The sequence below is a fragment of the Mesocricetus auratus genome, unplaced genomic scaffold (genome assembly GCF_017639785.1).
Source record: "Mesocricetus auratus isolate SY011 unplaced genomic scaffold, BCM_Maur_2.0 Super-Scaffold_100053, whole genome shotgun sequence".
Taxonomy (NCBI): Eukaryota; Metazoa; Chordata; class Mammalia; order Rodentia; family Cricetidae; genus Mesocricetus; species Mesocricetus auratus.
In genome coordinates, this window is record NW_024429230.1 from 2,246,884 (window position 1) to 2,256,780 (window position 9,897).

The window sequence follows — 9,897 nt, forward strand, 5'->3', positions numbered from 1 at the left end:
CAGGTGAATCTCTGTGAGTTCGAGGCCAGCCTGGCCTACAAAGTAAGCTCCAGACAGCCAAGGCTACATAGAGAAACTGTCTCCAAACACAAAGCAAACAAAAACAAACAAAAAATGTGTGGGTGTTGGCCAGGCAATAGGCAGAGGCTATTCAGATCACTGAGTCGAGGCCAGCCTAGTCTATGGACCGGGTTCCAGGACAGGCTCCAAAGCTACACAGAAAAATCCTGTCTCAAGAAACCACACACATGCCGGGCGTTGGTGCACACCTTTAATCCCAGCACTCGGGAGGCAGAGGCAGGTGGATCTCTGTGAGTTCGAGGACAGCCTGGTCTACAGAGTTCCAGGACAGCCTCCAAAACAATACAGAGAAACCCTGTCTCAAAAAACCAAGAAAAAAAAAAAAAAAAAGGAAACCACACACACACAAAGTGTGTGTTCCAGCTGTTGTTAACAGCACATCAGTCTGCACCCTCGGCTGGTCTGTCTTTCCCAGCCTTTGCCTCTTCCTTTTGATTGCTCAGATAGGCTGGGCTACTTCCCACCTCAAACGTTTTTGACTCCCTTTGTCCTGTCCATCTGACTCTCCCTTCTTTTCCCTTAGATCTTCCAGTGCACACGGCTCTTTGGGCACACCCCCACCTCCTGTAACCCTCAGCGCTTGCAGGATGTCCTGCTGAGACGTCTTCTTCCCGCTGCCATGGTAAACTCCAACCGGCAGAGCCTGGAGCTGTTTCTCCCGAGGAATGAATGAAGATAAATAAAAACATAATCAACTGTGCTGAATGAATGGACAATGACATCTTAGGTTCGCTGCACTTTGTGAGGGGCACCAATAAGCATTCTCAGATCCCGAGATGTTCTTGGTTTACAGAACAAGCCTCATGGAAAATATGACTGTGTTGAGTCCTTATATTGTGAACGCCAGTTAAGAGGATGCTGGGAGAGTTGGACAAGAGTCATATCTTGGGCGTGTCAAGTGGAAACCGTGCGGATTGACGGGAGGAAGAGGCGTGCCTGTGCCTTGACCACTCCTCTAGGGGTCCCGCATATATTCACATCAAGGTTCTAAAACGGCAGAGAAGCTGCCCCCAGCCTAGCCTGGTGGCCTCCTTTCTTTTGGCGTCTTCCCAGATTATGGCAGTCTCTGTTCAGCCCCCTTCCATCTTCAGACGGAGCTGCCACAATAGCCAGTCCTCACACGCTCTAATCCGTCTGTCACACCTGCCTGGTTAATTTTCCTGATTACATCATTCCCTTGCTCAGAAACCTTCAGGGGCTCTCCATCATCCACGTATAACACTTAACTATTCAAAAAATATGGTTTCGGACCACATATAGAAAGCTTTAAGCTGCAGACCAAAGTTATGCATGTTCACATCAGTCAGAAAAATACTCAAATATATAAAAAGAAAAAAAATGATCCCTCTTTAGTTCCCGTTCAGTCTCCTGAGGTACCCAGTGTGACCTGGTTTTGAGTACACCTTTCCCCCTGCCAGGTTCTGGGGATTATTCTCAAAGGCCTGGTGCTGTCTAAGTACTTTACTCCTATGCTGTAGCCTCAGCCACTAAAATTAAAAAAAAATGTGTGTGTGTGTGTGTGTGTGTGTGTGTGTGTGGTGTGCTGTGTGTGTATGTGCACGCATGCGTGCACATGCCATAGTACCTATATGGAGGTCAGAGGACAACTTTCAATAATAAATTCTTTCTTCCTATCATATGAATTCTGGTGATTGAGCCCAGGTGTCCAGGCAGCAAGAGCTTAACCCACCGATCCCCACTCCTCACCACTTTCTTTGAGACATGGTTTCCCTGTGTGACTCAGACTGGCTTTCAGCTCATGATCCTTTGATTCTGTCTCCCAAGAGCTGCATTTGAGGCCACACCTGCAACTTCTATCTTTTCTGCTATGCTCACCCATATCAATGGGGTTGTTATCTCATTGCTTATACACAAAGATATCTCTAGGGGGTGTCTCTGCAATTTTCCCATTCTTTCATGACAATAAATAAGCTATAGATATACAGCTAACTTGTTTTTTTAACCTTTGAAAATTTAATTACTTATTTTTATTACATATACAGTGTTCTGTATCCATATATGTCTGCACACCAGAAGAGGGCACCAGATCTCATGATAGATGGTTATGAGCCACCATGTGGTTGCTGGGAATTGAATTCAGGACCTCTGGAAAAGCAGGAATTGCTCTTAACCTCTAAGCCATTTCTCCGGCCCTAGCCAACTTATTTTTAATATATATATACATATATAATGCTTATTCAATATTCAACTATTAGTGGGTAAGTCAGTTGCTACCATGCTTCTTTAATTAATAAAATTATGTGCCTATGTTTTTGCAATCAGTGATTTATTTCTATAGGATAGATTAACAAATTACAATAGTCTACAAAATAGCCAAATTGAATTTCTCTGTCCTCTCTACACGCCCTGTGTTTTTCTTTTCCTCCCTCCCTTTCTTCCTTCCTTTTTTAAATTTGAGACAAGGTTTCTTTGTGTAGTACTGGTGTCCCGAAACGCTGTCTGTAAACCAGGGTGGCCTCTAATTCAGAGATCCGCCTGTCTCTGCCTCCCGAGTGCTGGGACTAAAGGTGTGCGCCACCATAGCCTAGCCCCTGTATTTTTCTCCTTCTGTCTCCTCTTCCTGAAAAAGCCCTTGTTCCCATGTTCAACCAACTTCTAGCCCTGCAAGGACCAAATCTGACACTAGCTATGCTGTCCCTCCCTCTTTCCCTCTCACCCCAACACTACAAGGTACCAGGCACAGGAAGTGGTTTAAGGTCAGCAGAGACCAATCGTAACTATCTTCTCTTCTTTCCCAACCGCCCTGGGGATGCTATGAGACCAGCTTGTGGTAAATGGGGATCAGGGGTGGCCAAGCGGGACAGGAATGCTGGGAAAGATTCCTGAGTCATCATCACAGGGCATGTTGCAAATGGTTTGACTCTTCCCACTCTTCCTGTTCCCTCTTCTCCATGGACTTGAATTGAACATCTAGAGCTGTAGCCACTGGCTTATGACCAGAAGGAAAGGTCTAAGTGTACTGCAAAGAGAGCCTCGATCTTGCTGTCACTGGAACATGGAACCATCTTCAGCATTTCCCCCTTTCCAACATCTTTCTTGTGTGTGTGTGTGTGTGTGTGGATAGTCTTTATTTAGTCAGTAAAATAACGCTTTTCACATTTCAGCCAAGTATCTGTTAACCTTCCCATCCAGCAAGCCTTTCCAGTGGTGTTCTGCCCTGAGGGCTGCAGCACAGTGATCAAAACAGACATTTGAAACCTATTTTAGAGACGTTCCTTCGTTGGTGCGGTGATGGTTTAGATGAGAAATATCTCCCATAGTTCCCAGCATTTGAATACTTGGTCTCCAGTTGGTGCTATTTGAGGAGGCCAAAGGAGGTGTGGCCTTGCTGGAGGAAGTGTCACTGAAGGCAGGCTTTGGGAGTTTGAAGATTCAAGACATATTCAGTTTGCTCTCTCTGCTTTGTGCTTTTCGTTCAAGATGTGAGCTCTCACATCTGCTGCACCCCCACCATGACAGATTTGTATCCCTCTGGAACCATAAGCCCCAAATCAACCATTCCTTCTATAAATTGTCCTGGTCATGGTGTTTATTACAGCAATAGAAAAATAACTAATACAGATGGATTTTGAAATAGCCTCAGAAGCAGGCAAACATTCCTATGAGATGACTTTGGTATTTTAGAATAGTAGTTGAGTGCGGGAAAAATCTTTAATCCAAGGTATTACAGTAACCTAGCTAGTTCATTATGGGCGTTGTTTCTCTCTCTCCTTTCACTTCCAAGTGACTGCAACTCTTTCTTCTTCGGTGGAAAGCAAGGTCTGCTTCTAACTCCTGATGCTGATGGCTGCATCTTTCTCCTTCCTGTCCTAGCAGCCGAGGCTCCACCAATGAGATCCGCACTGGGTCTCTGCTTCCCGAGTGGGGGGCAGAGGATGAAGAATCATTTGGAAACCCTGTCGGAAGCACTGAGCCTACAACATGGGGAGGCAGAGAGGAGAGGACAGTTACTGCCATCCATGTAATAACGGTGGTTGCTCAGCAATGTCCTCACTGGTCTTGTACACTAGCATGGCCAGCTTCCTCTCCAGTCACATCACCGCCAGCACCGCCCAGGACTTTCTGATATCATGACAGTTCTCCTTCTTCTTCTTCTTCTTCTTCTTCTTCTTCTTCTTCTTCTTCTTCTTCTTCTTCTTCTTCTTCTTCTTCTTCTTCTTCTTCTTCTTCTTCTTCTTCTTCTTCTCCTTCTCCTTCTCCTTCTCCTTCTCCTTCTCCTTCTCCTTCTCCTCCTCCTCCTCCTCCTCCTCCTCCTCCTCCTCCTCCTCCTTCTTCTTCTCCTTCCCCTTCTCCTTCTCCTTCTCCTCCTTCTTCTTCTCCTTCTCCTTCTCCTCCTCCTCCTCCTCCTCCTCCTCCTCCTCCTTCTCCTCCTCCTCCTCCTTCTTCTTCTTCTTCTTCTTCTTCTTCTTCTTCTTCTTCTTCTTCTTCCTCTTCCTCCTCCTCCTCTTCTTCTTTCTCCTCCTCCTCCTCCTCTTCTTCCTCCTCCTCCTCCTGATTCGTTACAGTCTGGCTCACTGGGTGCTTTTTTTCTGTGATTTTTTTATCTTTATTTTTTCCTTAATATCTGTTTTTATTTAAATTAGAAACATGAATGCTTCATATGTCAATCCCAGCTCCCTCTCCCACCTCTCCTCCCTTGTCCCTCCACCAGTTCCCCAGCCCCCCACCCAATCCCCAGGGAGGGTGAGGCCCTCCTTGAGGGGATCTCCAAAGTCTGTCATTTCACCCAGGGCAGGACCTAGGCCCTTCCCCATGTGTCCAGGCTGAGAGAGCATCCCTCTATATGGAAAGGGCTCCCAAAGATCATTCATACACCATGGTAAACACTGATCTACTACCCAAGGCCCCTCACTGGGTGCTTTTAAAACATGCCTGATGGTGATTATTTCTAGATTGTGCTGTGGGCTCTTTCAAATGGTTTTTATTGCATTTGAAGGTATCTCAGGCACTACACAGGGTAGCTTCAGGTCGCTGCCCTGTCTACATCTTACCAAAACCATGCATGGAGAGAATCCTTATCCCCACTGTCTTCGCAAATATACAGCCTGTCTCTCCCTCACTCCAACCTCTCCCTGGATGGCACACAATGTATCTGATTACAGTTTCTAAGCATCAAAAGACACTGCCAAGGCCAACCACCTTAGGTGACAATCAACTCTGATTGTTCCCAGCAAAGTTTAAGAGCTTAAGTACCTCAGGGTGCACACGAGGTGTTGGTTGAATGTTCCCTCCTGTAGACCCTGCTCTGGGCCCAGCACCCCTCCCTGCCTCCAGCCTGTGACAAACACTGGGTCCCACTGCTTGGATCCAAAAGATAGTACCGTTAGGACTTACTAGGTGTGTGGGCAGGTGAGGGTTTTGACCTTTGAACTTTCCATTTCCTCCTCTGCAAAATGGAAGTAGTAATGGTCCCCACTGTATACAGCCAGTGAGGAAATTAGAAAGAGAGCTGCACCTGGCCTTCTGGCATGTGCTCATGGCAGCCATTACTATGGGCATCTGCCTGCTCTTTCTGACCTTTGAACCCTTGGCGTCCTGTCTGTGCTTCTCGTCTGACTCTTAAATCTCTACTAATGATGGTAACTTTTACTAGCTACTTAAATTCTCTTTGGTTTAGCTTTGGGCTTGTGTGTGTGTGTTCAGCGTCCCAATTAGATCTTGAACTCCTCTAGGCTTGAGCCAGACGCGCTCTTTACATTTTCAAAGCTGACTAGCAGCAGGCTAGTGGAAAGCAGGCAGTAATTAAAGAACACTTATCAAGATGAGTCATAAAATATCCAACAGCCCAGGCCTTTCACAGCCAGTGTCTCCCTTAATCCCTTAATCCTCACCGCAATCCTTTTAGGCACACACTGTTACACCCACTTTGCAGATAAGGAAACTGAGGTTTCCGGGGTAAAATCACTTGCCCTGTATAGTCTCCAAACAACGCCCTTTCAGGAATTCTCAAACGGCTCCCTTCTTGAACTCTGTGCACTTTCTGTTCTAGGCCAGTCGGCCCAGCCAGCTCTGATCTTTGTCCATGGGTCTACGGGGAGCGACGATGGTGATCGCGTATTCAGTTTGAACGCTGGTTCTGAAGGAGCGAGGGCACACACGTAGTACCTGCCACCTCTACAGCAGGCTGGCAGAGCGTCTGTGGGACCACCGGTCCTCTCTGGGACAGGGGTGTGTCTGACTCTAACATTCTTCTTGCTCACCTACAGTTTCTGCTACAAACATGCATTGTCTCTGAGAACAGGGAGCTAAAGATGTGATGTTGGCCCATTTACTTATTTAAAAGAATTGAAGACAGAGACCAAGTTGCATCTCGATGGAAAATATATGGCCTGCCCACCCTACTGGAAACAAGTCTTTTCCTTCCCTCCTCTCTTTCAGCCAGGTGGGAAGAGCCCTTCCATGGAACTTATTAGTCACAGGTTTGAAATGCTGGGGTGGGTTGGAGAGGGAGAAGTGATGGGTGTGGGGTGGGAATTTGGGGAGTCTTTTATTCCCTGCATCTCAAAGGCTGTCAGGCTGTTGAGGGGTGGAAATGACTGGTAATTAGTGAACCTTCCCTGCTGCACACACTGAAGACTTCACAGTCTCTGTGACCTCTGCGCCTGGTGAGGCTTTGTTATGTAGATATTCTTAATTGGGTGAATCACGCACTGCAAACAGCCTAGGCAAGAGCATTGTGGGCTGTGCTGCTGTGAGGCTCTAACCTGGGCCCCAGCAAACACATGGAGGTGGGCAGGGCGGGAGAGCCTTTGGTGTTGGCATCCAAGGTCCCTGTAGCTTAGCATGCCAGGCGTCTTTAGTGTGGAGAATGGCATCCTGCGGCCTCCTCTGTTCTCTCTTTACCTTCTTCCCAGTTTGTTGGTCACCTGTTCTGGGCAAGTGATCAACAGATTTCAGAAGGACTCCCTACATTCAAGGGCTCACCACCTCATTGGGAAGCCAAGAACAGACACGGATGGGCAGACCGCCACAGAGCAGCAGCATCAGCAGGGAATGTCGGACCCTGGGTGCATCACTGATGGTTGGTCTGCAGCTGACCTGTTCCCGGGGTGAGGAGGACTTGGTGAGTCCCAGAACACAGAGGCATCCTCGGGTCACCGCACACCTAGAGTTGACCTTGGCTTACTTCTCAGAGGAGCACAGTGCGGTGCGGGAGGGAGGGCTCACAGGGTGCCACCTGCTGCTTCTCTCAGAGGAGGGCCCACTCACCTTGTCCCAGCCAGGACTCATCACTCCACCCCGTCTGGTGCTTTGGTAAGTGACACCAGGGTGGCTCCTCCAACCTGTGTCCCTGAAGGTCAAACAGCAGGCTACCATGTTTGCAGACATCTCCTTTAATCCCCTGTAATCACTTTCTCCCTTCAGCCCTGTCCCTCTTCACCAGGGAGTGCTCTGAGAGCCTGTGAGGCCGGTTCCTCGAGCCCCCCTCTCCCGTATAAACATCTACAAACTGAAGCACAGACGTCGTCATTCTTCGAGGCCCACACAGCTCTCTCCATCAGGCCCTGCCAACCTCTTCTGCTGTCCATATTGTCAAGGCCAACAGTGACTCCCATGTTATCATCCCTGTTAGCTCTCAGTCCTGACTTCTCTTGACCTTCAGTGACCCAGACACAGCTGGTCACTCCTTTCTCCTTCCTTAGTCATGAAAACAACAAATAAGATAGTGGAAACACCTATGTCTGCCCAGTCACCAGTTGCCACTGCCGTGTTCTCTGTCATCTTTTGCTCTGAAGTAAACTTTGGTTTTGTTTTCTGAGACAGGGTTTCTCTGTGTTGCCTTGCCTGTCCTGAGACTCACTCTGGAGACCAGGCTGGCCTCGAACTCACAGCCATCCACCTGCCTCTGCCTCCTAAGTGTTAGGACTAAAGGCATGTACCACCACTGCTCACTCTGAGCTATCTTTTCTTTTAATTTTAAAATTTTTCTTCTTTTTTTTAAAATTTAAGTTAGAAACAAGCTTGTTTCACATGTCAATCCCAGGTCCCTCTCCCTCCCCTCCTCCCCCGCTCTCCCCACCAGGCCCCCCAGTCTCCCACCCAATCTCCATTCCGATCCCCAGGGAGGGTGAGGCCCTCCATGGTGGATCTCCAGTGACTGTCATTTCATCCAGAGCAGGGTCTAGGCCCTCCCACAAAAGTCCAGGCTGAGAGAGCAACCCTCAGGGTGGGATGGACACTCGAAGTCTATTTGTATGACAGGGATAAATACTACCCAAGGCCCCATAGATTACTGAGGCCTCCTCACTGATGCCCACATTCAGGGGGTCTGGGTTAGTCCCATGCTGTCCACACAGCTATCAATCTGGGGTCCAAGCGTTCCCCCTTGTTCAGGTCAGCTGTTTTCATCACTCCGAACTATGTTAAAGTTCCATGTATTTTGTTGTTTATCCCTAATTTCTTCATCTTGTATCTTCCAGGTCAATGGTAGTTTCTTATAAAAACCATGGTATAATTTGCACAAGTAAGGAAAAAAAGTGTTATTTCAGTATCATCAATCATATCTTCAAACAGTTCAGATCTAAATGTTCCCAGTTGTCTCTGAAATGCTCTTGAAAGTTCTTTTTTTCTCCAGTTCCAGTGTCCAGTCACGGATCAGGCATTGTGCTTGGTCGTTCCTCTCTCCAGGGTCTCATAGCCCTGGCTGAAATGGAACTCACTGTGTAGCCTAGGCTATCCTCAACTTACGCTATTGCAGGTCCAGCCTCCTAAGCGCTGGCGTTGTCAGTGTGAGCCACTATGCCTGGTAATGAGTCTCTTTAGCTCATTGTACCTCCCAGATTCTTCTATCCCGTCCCACCTCATTCACATTCTGGACGGCCTAGCTCAGATATGTTGTGAAATATTCTACTTTCTGTTTTTGCTTTTCCAGTTAAGCATTTTGGCAGGAACAGCATGTGAGGACTGTATGTAAATACTGCCCATGTGATCACACCAGCATCCACGATTCCAGGCCTTTGGAGATGCTGCCTGTTCATTGGAGTAGTGACTGAGAAACCTCTCCACTGCCAAGCTGCCCCTTCCCTTGTAACTTATAATTAGTCACCTGTCAGGTGATCCTCAAGCCTGTGTGAAAACCACATTCATACGGTGTTTCTGCTCATCCCCCATGGCTTATGGCTCTACTGGCCATGGCATAAAGCGTCTTCTCCTTTTTGGTCCTTTATTGATGTAGAATTCTCAACTTGCTTTGGCCTTCCCTTATCTCAGGCTCTGTGGGGTTCCTCTAATCCTCCAGCTTCTGGTGTGTACTAGGGCCCAGGCTTCCCATTTCCATGCTCCTCCTTTTGGGCTTTGTATGCCAAATAAAGCTGAGGCCACGCAGACTTCTAGCTCTAGTACACATCTGTCTCCCAAGCCCTGTGACCATCTCCAACCTCCAGTTTTGCCTCAAGTCTCAAAGTCATCTCAAATATGTCACGTCCAGAAATAATGTTATGACTCCCCTCTCCCTGCCCAACAGTGTTCCTCCAGCTCAATGGACCGTTCCTCCTCCCAGTTGCGTAGTCCCAAGTCTTGAAGTCACACTTAACGCCTGCGTTTCTTATACTCTCCCGTCCAGGCCATCAGCAAACTCAGTTGATGCCGTCTTTAAAGGTTTCCTGGTGATGTGCACTGTCCACAGGGTTCCTGAGATAACCTCCTGCTTGGTCCCTTTGCTTCTGTCCTCCGCTCCATGGTCACTGTTAGCACAGCAGCCAAAGCAATCTTCAGAAAATGGGAGTGAGTCAGATCATATATATACGTATATATATATATATTATATAACATATAAATATGAAAAAGAAATACTTA